Below are 18883 nucleotides of genomic sequence, written 5' to 3'. Positions count from 1 at the left end.
ATTGGTCAGTCCTCGTAGTTTGACTTGGCAGCAGTATCTGACACAGTTGGGCACAGTTGGAGTATTTTCTTGTCTTGGCTTCTGAGTCACCACATTTTTTGTAGCTTCACTGGTTGCTTTTTCTCAGCATATGAGGTTTGACAATTAAGTTTGTGAACTTGTTGCAATGATGTTGCTAACCTTTCCTGATAGCAGAGGGATTATTCATTATGAATTGGTACCAACTGGACAAACAGTTCACCAACTTTACTATTTGGAAGTGCTGAAAAGGCTGCGTGAAAAAGTTAGACGACCTGAACTTTTCACCAACAATTCATGGCTCTTGAATCACGACAATGCACCAGCTCACACGGCACTGCCTGTGAGGGAGTTTTTAGCCAGTAAACAAATAACTGTGTTGGAACACCCTCCCTACTCACCGGATCTGGGCCCCAATGACTTCTTTCTTTACCCGAAGATGAAGGAAATATTGAAAGGAAGACATTTTGATGACATTCAGGACATCAAGGGTAATACTATGGCAGCCCTGATGGCCATTTCAGAAAAAGAGTTCCTAAATTGCTTTGAAGGGTGGACTAGGCGCTGGTGTTGGTGTGTAGCTTCCCAAGGGGAGTACTTCGAAGGTGACTTTAGTGATATTCAGCAATGAGGTATGTAGCAGTTTTTCTAGGATGAGTTTGCGAACTTAATTGTCCAACCTCGTCCTTCGCTCATCCCTCTTCATCTTACTGGCATCCTGATGTCGAGTGCCCCAGGGCTCAGTTCTTGTCTATCTGAATTCCCTTGATGATTCCACCTATCCAAGCATGACTTCCAAATTTCTATCTGCAGCCTGGCTCTCTCACCTGACCCATAGATCAGACATCTACTCAGACATCTCCAATTTAACCTGTCCAAACAGAAAACCAGATGATCCCTCTTCAGACCTGCTCCTCCCACCATCTTCCCCGTCTCTCCTGATGGAAGCTCCATTTTCCAGTTGTTCTGGCCAAAACCCTTTCAGTTATCCTCAACTCACCTTGCTCACACCCCATATCCAATCCATAAGCAAATTCTGTTGAGCGTACTGTAAATTATATATCTCAGCTGCATCTACTTCTCACCACCTCCTTTACTAAACTCGTCATCCAAATCACAGCCATCTCTCACCTGAATTAATGAAATAGCCTTTGACTCCTCTCCCTGCTTTTTCCCTTTAACTAATCTCAACACAATAGAACGTTCCTGTTCATTTAAATCCCGTAACTCCACTAAAGTAAATGAATTCATGGCTAATTTCAATGACATAACGCCCCTGCTCAGACCTCTCCGACAGTTCCCATGTCACTGAGAGTAAAAGCCAGAGTCCTTAGGATGGCCTGCATGGACCTATGCAATCTGGCCCCCTTACCTCGCTGTCCTTACGGTCACCACTTTGGCATTCACGAAAATGCGCTTCTGAGATCTCCTACTGCAGACAGAACTGACGGCACGAGCTGCTGTGCTCTGACATCTATCGCTAAGTTTATGCCAAGGCTATGGTTCCCATGGTGGCTGTCAGCCAATGGCTGAGCATGGCTGGGACCCCACAGCAAGTGCATTGCGGGAAGACTCGGGATTCCTGTGATGGAAGGCTTTGGCCAGAGGACTCCTCATTGGCCTGGTCAGAACTTTCCCAGATTTGTGCTGCATGCTGAAACTACTCCTCCCTGCCCTTCCTCCCTTCCCTTTCTCTTCAGAAGGATCAGAACTGTGTCGTGGAAGGAGGCAGTCCCTACCTCCACCAGCTCCTTCTCTCTTTTCCCTCACAACTCTTCCCTCTGTCAGAGGACCTCTCAGAACTGTGTAAATGTCTATGCAGCGCTACTCTCTCCTCATCACTCTCTCCTCAGCAATGGCTCATGGCCTTAGACATGACTGTTCATTCTGTTTGCTCAAAGTACATGACCTTCCAGCTCTCCTGGTTCTCACCTGTGACTGGTCTCTAGGTCTGCTTACTTCTTCAGGTAAAACGTACCAAAGTGAAGTTGTCCAAAACACTAGAATGCCCTTACAGTAATTGGATGTTCTGCTCTGAGTTGGGAACATTAAGAGATGTATTAAGTGGAACATGCCAGAATGCTCAGGCAGCACGAGGGACACCATCTGTCACAATATTTTTCTAGTTAATTGTAAGTGAGCAAAAAATTAAAAATATGTTTCCTTAGTCCTTGCATCTTCACAGAGGAAGTCTATTAAGACAGGAGCTGTGATGTTTGCCGTTCCTTATCTGTCTCTCTCAGTTACCTGCATTTCAGTGAGGTTACAAATGAATCATCTAGGAAGGGAAAGGGGGTTTGGAGGAGAGAGGTGTTGGCAGAGTGATAGCATTCTTTGCTGACTGTATTAGTTTCCTAGTTCTGATGTAACAAATCACAAACTCAGTGGCTTGAACAACACACATTCTAGTATAGTTCTGTAGGTTAGGAATCTGAAATGGGTCTCAGTGAATGGGCTGAATGTAAGGTGTCCGCAGGGCTGCATTCTTTTTAGAGGCTCTAGGGAAGAACCCGTCTTCTTGCCTTTTCCAGCTTCTAGAGGACACCTGCATTCTTTAGCTCATGGGCCCTTCCTCCGTCTTTCAAACCAGCATTGTTGCATCTCTCTGAGAGAAAGGGCATTATTTAAATACATAGTAGAGGACAAGTAGAGGCAGAATATAATTGGATAGATGAAAATGAACTATAAGGTATAGTGATAAGCCTTTACATTTATTAAGCTCAGCACAGCTTATAACTCACAGGATGATTTCAAAAGAGGATGGCCAGTTTAGCATTTATTTTTGTTATTGAGATGTAATTGACATACAACATGTGCAAGTTTAAGGGGTACAGCCTTTTGACTTGATGCAAATATATTACAATAAGATTACCACCTTAGTGTCAGCTAACACCTCCATCACGTCACATAATTAACATTTCATTTTTTGTGGTGAGTATATTTAAGTTCTACTCTCTAAGCAACTTTGAAGTATCTAATGCAGTATTGTTGACTATGGTCATAAAATATATAGTCACAAACATATACACTATATATGTATATTATATATATAATACCAGGGGTGCCAAAAAATGTATGCAAGTGGACACTTTGGTCACTGTTGCTCAAGCAGTAGTTCGCCATAATCAGAAGTGTCTGGACGCTGATGGGAACCACTTTGAGCACCTCTTGTCATTGCAGAAGTCACACGTGACTTGTATTCATCTTTTGTTATTGGTATAGAGTATTACAATTTTAATACAATTGTTTTTCCTTTCTTAAAATGTGTATACATTTTTTGGCACCCTCGGTATATATATACAGTCACAAAATGTACAAAAGTAAAAGGAAAAAGATAAAAATCATCTGTAATCCCACCATCGAGAGAGAATCGCTAGTAACATTTTTGTGCATACTCTTCTAGCAGTTTTTCTACGCGAATACACAGAAAATAGAATCATATGTTCCACAAAACCTTTTTAAACCTCTTTAAACCTGATTAAAACCTGGAGATTGTTTTATGTCATTATATTTTTTTCTGCATTACAATGTTAATGGCTGTATAATAGTCCCTTATTTGAATGTACCAAAATTTAACCATTTCCCCAATGATAGATGTTTCCATTGTTTCCTCTTTTCTCCGTTCAAAATAATCTTTGGTGGTGCAATTATCTGATTATTTTCGTAAGAATAAACTTCTAAAAGAGGAGGTACAAAATGAAAGATTACATATATTTGTAAGACTTTTGATACATCTTAACAACTTCCTGTGGTGTAAGACCTAAAATTAAGAGCCAATTCTACGTGTATGTGCCACCTTGACATCTGAATTACTCATTGGTTCCAGTTTTTGAACATTGTGAATTATGTTGCTATAAACTTTCATGTGCATGATTTTGTGTGAACAAAAATTTTGATTTCTGAGGCGTGAGATTGCTGGATTGGTCATATGTAAGTGTATGTTTAACTCTATGAGAAACTGCCCAGCATTTTTTTCTAAAATGGCTGTACCATCTGACATTTCCACTAGCAGTGCAGCAAAGTTTCAGTTGTTCTGCATCCTCACCAGCATTTGGTATTGCCTTTTAATTATTATTATTATTATTATTATTATCAACCATTCTGAAATGTGTGTAGTGGTATCTCATTGAGGTTTTATCTTGTGTTTCCCTAAAGATGAATGATGATGAGCATCTTTTTTTTTAAATTTTATTAGTTTCAGGTGCACAAGACCTGATCCAGCAATCCCACTCCTAGGTATCTATCCGGAGAAATCCAAAACTCCAATTCAAAAATCTTTATGCACGCCTATGTTAATTGCAGCACTATATACAATAGCCAAGACATGGAAACAACCGAAATGCCCATCAGTAGATGACTGGATTAAGAAACTGTGGTACATTTATACAATGGAGTATTACGCAGCCATAAAGAAGAATAAAAGCATCTTTTCATGTGCTTATTTGCCAGCTGTATTCCTTCTTTGGTTAAGGATCTGTGAAATCTTCCATTTTTAATTAGGTTTTTTGTTTTCACATTGTTGAGTTTTGAGAGTTTTACTCTATGTCTTTGACAGAACTCGCTTGTCAGATGTATAATTTACAATTTTTTTTCCCTTTCTGTGGTTCATCTTTTTATTTTCTTAGTTGTGTCTTCTACAGGAAAAAAAAAGTTTGTTTTTTGTTTTAAATTTTGAGGGTGTCTAATTTATCAATGTTTTCTTTTGTGCATCACGCTTTTGTTGTCACATATAAGAATTCTTTGCTAACCCTAGGTCACACAGATATTTCTCAAGAATTTTTCCACTTAAGTCTGTAATCCATTTTGAGTTAATTTTTAAATACAGTGTGAGATAAGGGATGGGGCTCCTTTTTTTTTTTTTTTCATATGGAGAGCCAATATTTCCTGTAATATTTGTTGAAAAGACTATCCTTTCAGCATTAAACTGGGTCTATTTATGTACTCTCTATTCTGATTTTTTTTTTAGTATTCCATTTTAATATATCTATTTGCTTTTTGGCTATTTTTGTATTTTTTAAAATAGTTTCTATAGGAATTACAAAATGCCCATCTAACTTTTCACAGTCTACTTAGAGTTAATATTTTACTACTTCAAGTAAAATGTAAAAGCTTTACAACCATATAGATCTCTTTGCCCACCCCCACTTTAGGTTAATATTTTCAGGTGTATTACATTTATATACATTGAACACTAGACAGTAAATTTTTGTTTTTAACAGTCATACACATTTTAAATGAGGAGAAAAATAGTCTGTTATATTTACACAGATATTTATAATTTCTGTTGCTTTTCCTTCATTCATGAATTTTCAAGTTTCCCTCTGGTATCATTTCCCTTCAAGCTGAAGAAGTTCCTTTAGTTCCAAAGCAGATCTACAGGTAATGAACTCTTAGTTTTCTTTCATCTGAGAATATTTTTATTTTACCTTAATTCCTGAATGACATTTTTCTTGGTTACAGAATTATGGAATGATAGTTTTTTACTCTCAGCACTTTAATGTTATTCCACTGTCTTCTGGTCTTCATAATTTCAGTTAAAAAAATTTACCATTTGACAATTCAACACCAAAAAAACTAACAATCCAGTTAAAAAATGGGCGAAGGACCTCAACAGACATTTCTCCAAAGAGGACATACAGATGGCAAATAGACATATGAAAAGATGCTCAACATCACTAATCATCAGAGAAATGCAAATAAAATCCACAATGAGATACCATTTTACTCCTGTCAGAATGGCTATCATCAATAAATCAACAAACAACAAATGCTGGTGAGGATATGGAGAAAAGGGAACCCTCATGCACTGTTGGTGGGATTACAAATATGTGCAGCCACTATGGAAGACAGTATGGAGGTTCCTCAAAACTTAAGAATAGAACTACCTTATGACCCAGGAATTTCACTTCTGGATGTTTATCCAAAGAAATCCAGTACACTAATTTGAAAAAGTATATCCACCCCTGTGTTCATTGCAGCACTATTTACAATAGCCAAGACATGGAAGCAACCTAAGTGTCCATTAATAGGTAATTGGATAAAGAAGAGGTGGCACATTTATACAATGGAATATTACTTGGCCATAAAAAGGACGAAATCTTACCATTTGTGACAACATGGATGAACCTAAAGGGTATTTTATTATGCTAAGTGAAATAAATCAGACTGAGAAAGACAAATACCATATGATCTCACTTGTATGTGGAGTCCAAAGAACAAAATACATGAAGAAATAAAACAGAAATAGACTCATAGACACAGAGAACAAACTGATGGTTGCTAGAGAGGAAGGCGGGTTGGTGGCTGGGTGAGAAAGGAGAAAGGATCAAGTACAAAATGGTAGTTACAAATTCATCATGAAGATATAAACTACAGCACAGGAAATATAGTCAATAATATTGTAATAAGTATATATAATGCCAGGTCGGTGTTAGACTAATCAGTGGGATAACTTCCTAAATTATATAAATGTCTAACTACTATGCTGTTCACCTGAAATTAATATAAAATAATACTGAATGTCAATTGTAACTTAAATAAATAAATAAATAAATAAATAAATAAATAAATAAATAAATAATTTTAAAAAATAAATGGATTTCTGTCCCTCAGAGAAATTTTTATTTCATCCTTTTCATGTTAAAAAAAATCATCATTTGAGTCAGTATTCCCCTACCTGTACCAGTTTTTCTCTGGTTGCTTCAAGGTTTTTTCTTTATCTTTGATTTTTATGATGTGTCTCTGCCTGGTTTTGTGGTGTTTCTCTTGCTTCGAGCTAATTGAGTTTCATGAAAATCTATATTTATCTATTTCACCAAATTTAGGATTTTTTCAGGCATCAGTTCTTCAAATATTTCTTCACCAATTTCTCTTCTTTCTTTTTCTTCTTTTTGTGGAACTCCAGTGACCTGAATGCTAGGTAATTTGATCTTGTGCTACAGGTTTTTGAGTTTCTGGGGTTTTGTTTTTCCTCAAACTTTTTCTTTTTTCTTTTTCAGGTTGGATGATTCCTATTGAAAGACATAAAAAAATATTGGAAATGCCCTCTATACTCTTTGGACCACAGGAATCCCCTTTTTTTTGTTTATTCCTGGTGAGAAATATCAGATTCTCCCATAGTTTTAGCTGTTCATGCTGCTGTCATTCAGTTCTCTTAGAGAATGACAGTGAGAGAAAAAAACTACAAAAATGTGATTTTCCTCTCATTCTCCATTGGCTCCTTTTCTCAGTTTCATGGCCAGAAAGTCAAGGCTGAGCCTGGGATTTGTGCCAGTCTAATACAGAATTATGAGATCCCTTCTCCAGGTCTGCGTTCCCCTCACACTCCCCAGCTCCAAGGCCCCCTTTCCTGGGCCTCTGACTGAAAAGACAGACTTTCTCTCAGATTTTTGGCTGCCTCCTCCCTGTTCAGTTCCATGACTGAGTCATAATTCATGTCAGAACTGGAAGATAAGAGTGGAAATAACCCTGAGAAAATCAATTCTGTATCAGTGGCTTTTGTAAGTTTGAATCACCTCCCTAATCTGCCTTCTGTTGTTTACTTTTCAGAACCACAGGTAGTCGTTTTTGTATTTTGGCCAGACTTTTTAGTTGTAATCAGTAGGAGAGAGAGAAAGGCTGTAAGGGGCTTACTCCATTTTGTCTGGTATTGGGAATCCTCATGTGATTTTGATTGGGTCCGTATTAAATCCCTATGTCAGTTTGTGGAGAAATAACATTTACAAAACACTGTCTGTAAATCCTTGACTATAACACATCTCTTCATTTATTTATATCTTCTAAATGTCTCTGCATAAATTTTATAATCTTCCCCATTAGATATCTTGTGTACCTTTTTGTTTGATTTATTCCTATATACTTGATATTTTTTGTTCCTGTTCATGGTATGCTTAGAAAAGAATTTTAAATAGTTATTGCTTATATATAGAAATAAATTTGATTATTTTATATTAACATTTTTATCCAGGAAAATTGCTAAACTTATTTTTTCATGGTGCAGTGTTGAAATGTATCACGTGCCATTCTGCATCTATCAGTGCTTTTTTCTCCTCTAACCCATTAATGTGGTGAATTGTATTTTTTGATTATTTAGTGTTAAACCAACAACCTTGAATTGCTGAAATAAACCTGACTTGAGCAAAATGCATAACCCTTTTAATTTCTTTTTGGATTTGGTTTACCACTATTTTGTTTAGGACTTACATCTATAGCCATTATTAAGACTGGCTTATAACTTCTTTTCGAACCATATTTTCAGGTTTAGGTATCAAAATGATATTAACCTCATGAAGTCAGTTGAGGAGTGTACCCCTTTTTTATATTTTCTGAAATAGTTGTGTAAGATTGGAATTTTTCTTCCTCTAATGGTTAATAGAACTTGAAACTTGACAATGAAATTGATCTCTCTCACTACTTTTTTTTAAGTTAAAGTTTATTGGAGTGACAATTGCTAGTTAGTTACATAGGTTTCAGGTGTACAATTCTGTAATACATCATCTCTTAATAACATCTTACTTTTCATGTCATATTTGTAGTCATGTCCCCTTTTCATTTCTTGCATTTTATAATGTGCTTTCTCTTTTAATCACTATCACCATAAGGTTACACATTTTGTTCAAGAAACATGTTTTGTTTTTTATCCTCTGTATTTTTATGGGTTTATTTCATTTATTATTTCTTGCCTCTATTATTTTTTGGGGGGGTTGTTTTGTTCTTTTTTTTTTTTTTTTACTTTTAACCTCATTTTAAAATTATCTTCTTTTCTAACATGTGCTGTCAAGGCTATGTAGTTTTCTCTACATACTGACTTAGCTGCATATCACAAGCCTTGATATGTACTATTGTTAATGCAGTTTAGTTCCAAACATTTTTAAATTTCCATAATCATTTATTCTTTGACCATGGATTATTTAGAAGAGTATTTCTTAATATTCAACCATATGGGGATTTTTCTAGGTTTCTTGAAATAAAAAATTGATTTATCTCTTAATTGTCCTGTGGTTAGAGAACATATTCTATAAGTTTTCAATTGTTCTAAAATTTGCTTGCTTTATGGCTCATGATATCATACTATTTTTGGTGAAAATTCTACATTTTCTTGAAATGAATGGATATTTTCTAGTTGTTTTCTACAGTGAACTAAATATTTCCACTAGGTTATTTTGTTTATGAGATTGTTAATATGTTTCCGTATCCTTACTTGTTGATCATTCTGTCAATTACTGAGAGTCTGTGTTAAAATATTCCAACATAATTGTAGATCTGTTGAGTTTTCCCTATAGTTATGATAAATTTTGGTTTATGTATTTTCAGTTTGCTATTAGTTGTATACAGTTTTGGGATTATTTAAGCTTATTCGTTATTTAAACCTTTTCATCATTAGGTAGTGATCATCTGGATCTCTGTAACGATTTTGCCTAAAAGTAAAATTTGTCTCATATTGATACAGCTATCAATATAGATATTAATACAGCTTTCTTTTGTTAATGTTTGCATGATACATTTCTCTGTCTTTGCATTTTCAACTTTTAGATATCATTATGCTTTAGATTTGTTTCTTGTAAACAGACAATGCCAGTATTTTTTTTTAAAAAGTCCAGTCTTATAATCCTTTTCTTATAACTAGAGCAGTTCATCCATTTGCATTGATTGTAACTACTGATATGTTTAAGTTAAATCCACCATTTTATTTTGAGCTTTTTATTTGCCTTGCTGGTCTGCATTTTTCCCCCTTTCTTCATTTCAGCTGGGCTGGTTATTTATCTCATTTCATTTTTTTACTCTCAAATGGCTTCAAAATTATACATTTTATTTCTATTCTTGAGGTTGAGTTTCCCTGGATGTCCCCGATGTTGCAAAACTGGGTTGCAATTCAGTGTGAGAGATTGTTTGTTTTTGTTTTACCCTAACTTTGGAAGTATGGTCGTTTGGTGTTTTAGCTTAAAAGGGTGGCTTATCAGAGTCCGTGACTTTGGTATGCTCTGGGTTTTGACTTTTATTGCTTTAGGCCTGCAAAGCCACCAGCAATGCAGCTCAATTCCTTTTCCTTCTGAATCAGTATACACCCTTCGAGCTAAGATAGCTGTGCATTCTCTTCCAGGTTCTATTCATCCCCGAGATTTGGGCTTCTGGCAGTTTCCAACTATATGATTAGCTCTTTGATGCTTTTAAAAGATGTTCTTAATATTTTAAATAACATTTTACTTATCCTCACTGGTAGAGATGGCTAAATTGCTTAGTTTGCCTTTTGTGAAAGCAGAAGTCATAAATAGCCATTTGATATTATAATCCTTGGGTCCTTATAACAGACACCAAGTAGGTTCTATTAGCCTTATTTGAAAGACAGGGGGAACCCAGACTGAGGTAGGTCAGGGAGCTTGGTGTGCTGGAGCTTGGCTGGGAACCCCAGTCTGTTAGAAAATAAACCTGCTGCTTATGTCACAATGCCATGCACTCTGTTTTTAAAAATTTGAATTGTGTAGTAACGGTATTTCACATGATATTTTGAATTTATTTTGCTAGGCCAGAACAGTTTCCCCATTGTTTACTGAGGCAATATTAGCAGGACATGAATTATATAGACATGGCACTTTTGAAAAGTGTACTTTAGAATTATTTAAAAGAATAATGGTTAAAATGGTGGAAGTCTGATAAAATCCATCTACTACAAAGAGAAATGAGCCGAAGATAAATTTGCTTACACAGTTCATTTATACTTGGCCACTTTATTTAATTTTATGGGGTGAAAAACAACCTCCAATTTTGTTGAAAAGTTAAAGTAAGTGTTTTAATGGAAATAAGACATGAGATTTGAATGTAAAATTGTTACCGTGATAAAACATCCCTATGTTTGATGTTGAGTTATAAGAATTATTTCCTTCTATACTTTTATAAGTTGAATTTTTCAGTAGACAGAGAGCATTAATTTCTTTACAAGGGGAATCTGGTGAAATCTGAGAAAACTGCTCTGTGTTGGGTTAAGTTTGAACTGGAATTATATGATGGGTGCATTGAATATCCAGTATTGGGATATATATTGCTTTTAGCAAGCTGGTTATTTAAAGATGGTTCGAGGGGCCAAGTAAATCTGAAGATGTATAATCAGATTTATAAGGGTTAATTATGTAGTGAGATTTTTAGGACTAATTAGAAAGGCAGTTAGTATAAACTATCTCAAGCAAGAAATATTTTCATTAAAACCCGTATTTCTTTATGAACGTGGTTATGTAGTATATATTGCGTATGTGATTTATTGGCACACAAAAAATACAGAGTAGTATGATTCTAATTTTCAAGAGTGCCTTCTAATGGAAGCGCAAATCACGGATTGTCGGAACTGAAGAGATGAGGAAACTGAGGCTCAGAGAGCGTCGGCCAATCCAGTTCTCTTTTCTGAATACAATTTACTTTTTCCTGCTAGGGTGATCAGACGTTGCCTAGACTTAGTCCCTTTCTAACCCTTGTTTTCACGTACAACAAGCCAGTAAGTATAAGGGCAAGATTCCAGCTGAGAAGGATGCCTCAAGGTTTTTCCTGTGAGTGAGTGAATCCACCCTGAGTTTATGGAGTGCCTTTCTTTTATTCACAAGAACAAAAGCACTGTAGTGTGATGCTGAGTTCTGAATGTGAACATCAGAATGCTTTTAACATATTAAAATCAGAATGCAAACAATAGCACAGATACTGTTTGAAAAAGTAGCTAGTGAGCCTTACAATGCAGATGTGTAGCAATTATGGATTGAAAATGTCTTTTGTGCAATTTAAAATATCTCTTCTTGGGGAGCGAGGGAGTGAGCGAAGGACGTCCAGAAGAAGCGAGGAGTGGGAAGGGAGTGCTACTCAGTGGCTCATGGGAGAATCCCTAGCGAACTCCCGGATGCATGGAGTGGGGGCTGGGGGGATAGTGTGCGGGATTGTGGCTCCTGCGTCTCTCCCCGCAGCCAGTGAGCTGCACTTATTTGTTGCTGGGGCAGCAGTGCAGACCCACCTGGAGATGAGGTGTGGATTAGCAAGGTCAAAGTAACAGAACCAGGGTTCAGTTTCCAGCATCTTGTAGTGACAGCCGTGAGATCTGGACCATAACTGTAGAGGAAAGAGCAAAGCATGAGCAACAGTTCCATGGTTTAAAGCTGGTATCTGGATTTATTGCTGTGATCATGCTAAAAACTTCTTTTTTTTCAATCTGGGTTACCTCAGCCTGTTTCAGCACAGATATGGCCACTAGCTGCAAGAATGCGAGAACGGATCAAGTGGAGTTTTCCGTAGCCACAAAACTTATCAAACTACAAGGCTATCAACTCCCCTCTGGTCTACCCCCTGCCATGAAACAGCAACCTGATGCTATTTCTAGTGCACCACCATTTGGATGGGAGGTATCTCCAGCACACTACTGCATACAGCTGTTGCTCCAGTGCCAGTGGGCTCTGTCCAGTTGTCAGGATGTCTCTGTTCCCAATATCTTCTCTGTTCCTCTAGCAGCAGTGCCTTCCCGGCTAACAGGGCTCCACATTACACAAGGTGTGATAAAAAAAAAAAAAATACGGTGAATGTTTAAATTTAAAAAAAAAATTATGCAGCTGCTATGGAAGGCAGTGTGGAGGTTCCTCAAAAAATTACGAATAGAATTACCGTATGACCCAGCAATCCCTCTCTTAGGTATCTACCCAAAAAATCTGAAAACATTTAGAGATAAAGACACGTGTGCTCCAATGTTCATTGCAGCTTTGTTTACGGTGGCCAAGACATGGAAACAACCAAAATGTCCTTCGATAGATGAATGGATAAAGAAGTTGTGGTATATATACACAATCGAATACTATTTGGCGGTAAGAAAAGATGAAATAGGACCATTTGTGACAACATGGATGGATCTTGAGAGTAAAATGCGAAATAAGTCAGACAGAAAAAGAGAACCATATGATTTCACTGATATGTGGTATATGAACCAAAAAGAACAAGACAAACAAATGACAAATAAAAACTCATAGACACAGACAATAGTTTAGTGGTTACCAGAGGGTAAGGGGGGAAGGCGGTGGTAGAAGAGGGTACAGGGGATCAAATATATGGTGATGGAAGGAGAACTGACTCTGGGTGGTGAACACACAATGTGATATATAGATGATGTAATACAGAACTGTACACCTGAAATCTATGTAACTTTACTAACAATTGTCACCCCAATAAACTTTAATTTAAAAAAAAGTATTACAGGAAAAGACACATTGCTATCAATCCCCTCAAAATACTCCCCCTTACTTAGAACACACATATCCCATCGTTCTTGCCACTTTCTGAAGCAGTTCTGGAAATCCTCTTTCGTGAGTGTCTTTAGTTGTGCTGCCGTGGCTGCTTCGATGTCCTGAATCGATTCAAAACATTTACCTTTCATGGACGTTTTGACTTTGGGGAAGAGCCAGAAGTCAAACGGTGCCAGATCCGGTGAATAAGGTGGATGAGGACACATTATAATGTTTTTATTTGACAGAAATTGCCATATGCCAGAAGCGATATGTGACACAGAGCGTTGTCATGATGGAGGATAAAGTAAAGACACTCACGAAAGAGGACTTCCAGAACTGCTTCAGAAAGTGGCAAGAACGTTGGGATACGTGTGTTCAAAGTGAGGGGGAGTGTTTAGAGGGGGATTACTGGCAACGTGTCTTTTACTGTAATACACTTTTTAAATGTAAACATTCACCGTATTTTGTGATCATACCTCATACATTCCTTTAGAAGAGTTTGGTCTGGCAGTGGTATATCTGCCATAAGCCCAACCTCAGTAGATCAGAGGAACCAGTTTTAGAAGGTGATCAACAACTAGAAAAGAAATTGCCTGTAACATTCGAAGAGAAGCTAGAGCGGGCAGAGCAGGAAAGCAAGTAGCAGGAGCACCAAGGACAAGAGCACAAAAGACAACTGGAGTTGGAGAAGCAACTAGAAAAGCAACGGGAACTAGGGCGTCAGAGAGATGAAGAGAGGAGGACATAAATGGAGAGAGGAGCGGCTGCCAGAGAGAACTTGAATAGGACCAAATTTGAATGGGACCTAAGACGAGGACTATTAAATCAAAGAAACAAAGAACAAGAAGATATAGTTGCACAGAAATCAAAGAAAAAGACTTTGGAATTTGAATTACGAGGTCTAAATGGTAAAAAAAGCATTAACTAGAAGGAAAACTTCAAGATATCGGATGTTGATTGACTGCCCAGAGGGAAGAAATTGAGAGTACAAACAAATCTAAAGCATTGAGAATTGTCAAAATCACCCATCTAGAGCCACAATTAAAGGAGACTCAGTAAATTCTTGAAGACTTATTCCAGAAAAGCAGATACTCAATAACCAATGAAAACATGTTCAGCAAAACAGTTTGCACGGAGATTCACTTCTTACACCCAAAAAAGCCTTAGAAGCAAAAGAACTAACTAGATGAAGGAGAAGGAAACTAGATCAAAACTACAGGAGATTGATATTTCCAATATTCAGCTAAAGACACTTGCTTTCATGGCAGGCTTATTCATTATGAAGGCAGTGAAAGGCAAAATGTTTAGCAATTGGGGAAAAAAGAAAAGAGCTAGAGTAAAAACTGTAGGACAGAATGAGAAGTCAGGGAAAAAAATGCATGCGAAGGGAAACAATGAAGGAAAGAAAAAGATGGAAAAAAAGGAGATGCAGAGACAGCAAAAGAAACCAGTATGAATTCAAATAACAATGTGTCATTCTTATATCATTAGAATAATGTTTGGCTGTTTCATGGTTTGCTACTTTATTTTCTTCAATATTAAGTTTTATTTTTACGTGTATGATCGTTTTGAAAACACCCCTTCTGTATAGAAGTAATAAAATTCTCTAACTCTCAGAAAAAAAAGTCTGTTTTTGAAAACGTTCAAATACTACATGGCAAACCAGGCCATTTCTCGCTTCTGTTGCTAGGCATAAATCTACCTAACCAGATTCACTGCATGTTTTTGGGCTTCCTGGATTGAATGAATCTTCATTGTGGCATTGCTCAAATGCTTGGACCAGAGAGACTCTTTCTGATGCCCACTCATATGAAATGAACATCTCTCTTTTGGGTATGAATTGGAAACTTCAGGGTGAGGTGAGCCGACCTGGGTGATGTAGGACAAAGTTGGACATTTGTCCTCACTTAAGGTAAATCCATCTTTTCCCGTCAGTCACATGGCAACAGATACCCCTGACCGCTTTACCAGAGGAAAGCATGAGAAACAAGCTAACGACTTACAGATCAGAGTGGAAAATGAGGCTAGTTATTTCTATAGATGAATACTATGTGGGCATTTAAGATACTTTGCATTGAACAATGAGATGGGAAAACATGAAAGCTTATCTCTGTTGCCCCTGTTCGTCATCTGCTTTGGGTCTAGTCCACTTTGCTTGTTAAGTTCCTGACCCATCAGGTATCAGGCAAGAAAAAAAGCCAGACCAGGGTAAAAGGAGTTAGTTAAGCTGGTTTGCCTTTCATGTTGAAACCTGACCCCACTGAGTATCCTAAACTCTTTTTGAGCCTTCATTTAAACCCAGCCAAGTTATTCCCCAAACAAACATATGACCCTTCTCAAAGGTTTCATTGCTTCTTAGAGATTTCCTTGTTAGCTAGCTGTGATTTGTGTGAATTTGAACAAAGTAGAAGACAGCGTTTTTTTCCAAAATATAATTTAATTTTTAATTAAAATGAATATATGCTTATTATCAAAACTTTGCAAATACATATAAAAAAGGAAAACATTGATAATTTCATAACTCAGAGGAAACTATGTTTGTGCATTTTCATCTAATCTTTTATTTCTGTGTGAGTATGTGTGTACATGTTCTTTACATATTTGTGATAATAATGCATTAGCAGTTTTATTTCTTGCTTTTTTCACCTAACTATCATATGTCTTGCATCATGTCACTAAATGAACATTCTGTAATTTAATGATTTCCCCATTATTGAATGTTTATGCTTTCTAATCTTTTACTATTATTAACACAAATATTATATAATAATGATCTGTCCCCTTGTTCTGTGTCTGATTATTTCCTTAGCCCTAGATATGGAATTGTTGGGTCAAAGAATACAGTGCATTTTTAAATAAGTTACTCACCGGTGAGTACACGTCACTATGGTCATCATTTTACTCTGGATATGGAAGCCAATCAACATGCTGTAGACCTTAAATTAGATACAATTTATATTAAAAACTAATAAAACTTCCTAGTAACCACATTGAAAAAATCAAAAGGAACAGGTAAAATTAATTTTAATAATATGTTTTATTGAATCCAGTATATCCCAAATATATCACTTGAACATTCCCTCAACATAAAATTATTGACACATCGTATTTCTTTTCTGTACTCAGCCTTTGAATTCCAGTGTATATTTTATACTTTATAGCATATCTCCATTTGGACTAGCCATATGTCAAGTGACTAGTCATTATCATAATGGATAGCATAACCATGGAGTACAGGCACACCTTGTTTTATTGTGCTTCCCTTTACGGCACTTCATAGGTGGTGCATTTTTACCAAATGAAGGCAAGACCCTCCACCAGCAAAAAGATTATGACTTGTTTTATTGTAGTACTCGCGTTATTGCAGTGGTCTGGAGCGGAACCCACAATATCTTGGAGGTATGCCTGTATTGCATTAAAATTTTTTCTTGCCAATTTTGTAGGTGGAAAAATGACATTTCTATGTTGATTTGAAATGCAGTTCCAATTACTCATGGATTTGGGGGAATATTAATGGATCTCAATTTGTATGAGTTATTTCTGTATTTAAGATGTTAACCCTTTTTATGTCATAATTGTAGAAAATACTCTTCCTTTTATCTGGTATTTTTCCCATTATTTAGGACTGAATTTTAAAATTTCTATGTAATCAAATTTTTTTAAAATTAAATTTTATTGGGGTGACAATTGTTAGTAAAATTACATAGATTTCAGGTGTACAATTCTGTATTACATCATCTATAAATCACATTGTGTGTTCACCACCCAGAGTCAGTTCTCCTTCCATCACCATATATTTGATCCCCCTTACCCTCACCTCCCCCCGCACCCCCCTTACCCTCTGGCAACCACTAAACTATTGTCTGTGTCTATGAGTTTCTGTTTCTCATTTGTTTGTCTTGTTCTTTTGTTGTTTTTGGTTTATATACCACATATCAGTGAAATCACATGGTTCTCTGCTTTTTCTGACTTATTTCGCTCAGCATAATAATCTCAAGATCCATCCATGTTGTCACAAATGTTCCTATATCATCTTTTCTTACCTCCGAATAGTATTCCATTGTGTATATATACCACAAATTCTTTATCCATTCATCTATCGAAGGACACTTTGGTTGTTTCCATGTCTTGGCCACTGTAAATAATGTAGATTGGTGCAGCCACTAAGGAAGGCAGTGTGGAGGTTCCTCAAAAAATTAAGAGTAGAATTACCGTATGACCCAGGAATCACTCTCCCGGATATCTACCCCAAAAGTCTGAAAACATTTATCCATAAAGTAATCAAACTTAAGTACTTTTTTCTTTGTGATTTCTTTCATTGATCCTGTGCTTAGGAAGTCCTTTCCCATTCCAAGATGGTTGAATATTCAGTTATGCTTTTTATGGTGTCAGTTTTTTCTAAGCTTAACTCTTTTATCCATCTGGATTTTATTTTGGCTGATGGCATGAGGTAAGGATGGAAGTTAGTTTTATTTGTTCCGAAATAGCTAACTTCCACAATACCATTTATTGAATAATTCAGATCTTCCTCTTTGATTTGAGATTAATTCCTTCAAAATATGCTAAGATTATTTGTGCATTAGGGTCTTCTTATGTCCTCTGATCTTTCCCCTTGATATTTCTTTGATTTTTCTGTTATTACTCTAATATTTTAATTATTGTCCCTTAATAACAGATTTTAACATTTTGCAGGATCAGTTTCCCTTGTTTCTTTTTATTTTGTATTATTTCATACTTACTTTGCTTGATTTCTCTTCCAGCTAAAATTTAGAATAATGTTAGAAAGTTTCAAACAATCCTGCTAGTATTTTTTTCCCATTGATATTATTATTAGAAATATTTTTTTAAATACATGATATCTTGGACCTATTGCCATCTTCCAAACAGCCACTCTTCCTGTTCCGATTCACAGTTTGTCTCTCTGTTATTTAAATCACTTGTATTTCTCAGCAGTGTTTTCTAGATTTCTTCATATAATTTCCTTATGTTTCCTGTTAATGCAATGAGTAGGTTATTCAGATTTTCTGAATGGTTATTTCTGGTCCGTCGGGAAGTATTCATTTTGGTGTACTTATCTTGTATCTAAACATTGTGCAGAACTTGTACTATTTGGGGAACTTTTATAAAAGAAAACTTATGGAAAGAAAACCACTAAGAGAGAGTTACTATTAGTTAATAAAGTCTATAAGAAAGATACATTATTAGGCTTTAAATCAAGGATAACTGATTTCTAAATTCACACACACACACACACACACAGACACACACACACACACACACACACACACTTTCCCTCCACCTCTTGTACATTTCGCTTTTAAACCTCTTCTAATCAGAAGCTTTCCAACATTCTCTTGTCCTCACCTCTGCCCCCGCTTCCCTGAACTGCTGAGTTGTGTCTCTTAGGAACCACAGCTGCCTTTTTATTTCACTAACTGACTACTTCATTTATTTGAAGGCTGGTTTTTCCTGCTATAGCAATCATGACTTCTTCCTGTGCCTTCTCACCACCTGATTCAATTTAGACTAAATTCAAAGGGCAGAACTTGGCAATGGCCCAACTGCCCACCCTGTGTTTTTCCACCTCAGCAGAAGGGCCTGAACAAGAAGTGGAAAGTGGGGGG

The 18883-nt window shown here is 36.5% G+C and overlaps 1 pseudogene; it reads left to right on the top strand.

The window, feature by feature from the left end:
* Positions 1-13747: 13747 nt before the first annotated feature.
* Positions 13748-14715, top strand: LOC109461243 (intersectin-1-like; annotated as a pseudogene).
* The last annotated feature ends 4168 nt before the right edge of the window (positions 14716-18883 follow it).

This window comes from Rhinolophus sinicus, chromosome 18 (genome assembly GCF_057876585.1).
Source record: "Rhinolophus sinicus isolate RSI-liver-muscle chromosome 18, RSI-T2T, whole genome shotgun sequence".
Classification (NCBI taxonomy): domain Eukaryota; kingdom Metazoa; phylum Chordata; class Mammalia; order Chiroptera; family Rhinolophidae; genus Rhinolophus; species Rhinolophus sinicus.
This window is presented reverse-complemented; position numbering and strand designations above follow the sequence as displayed.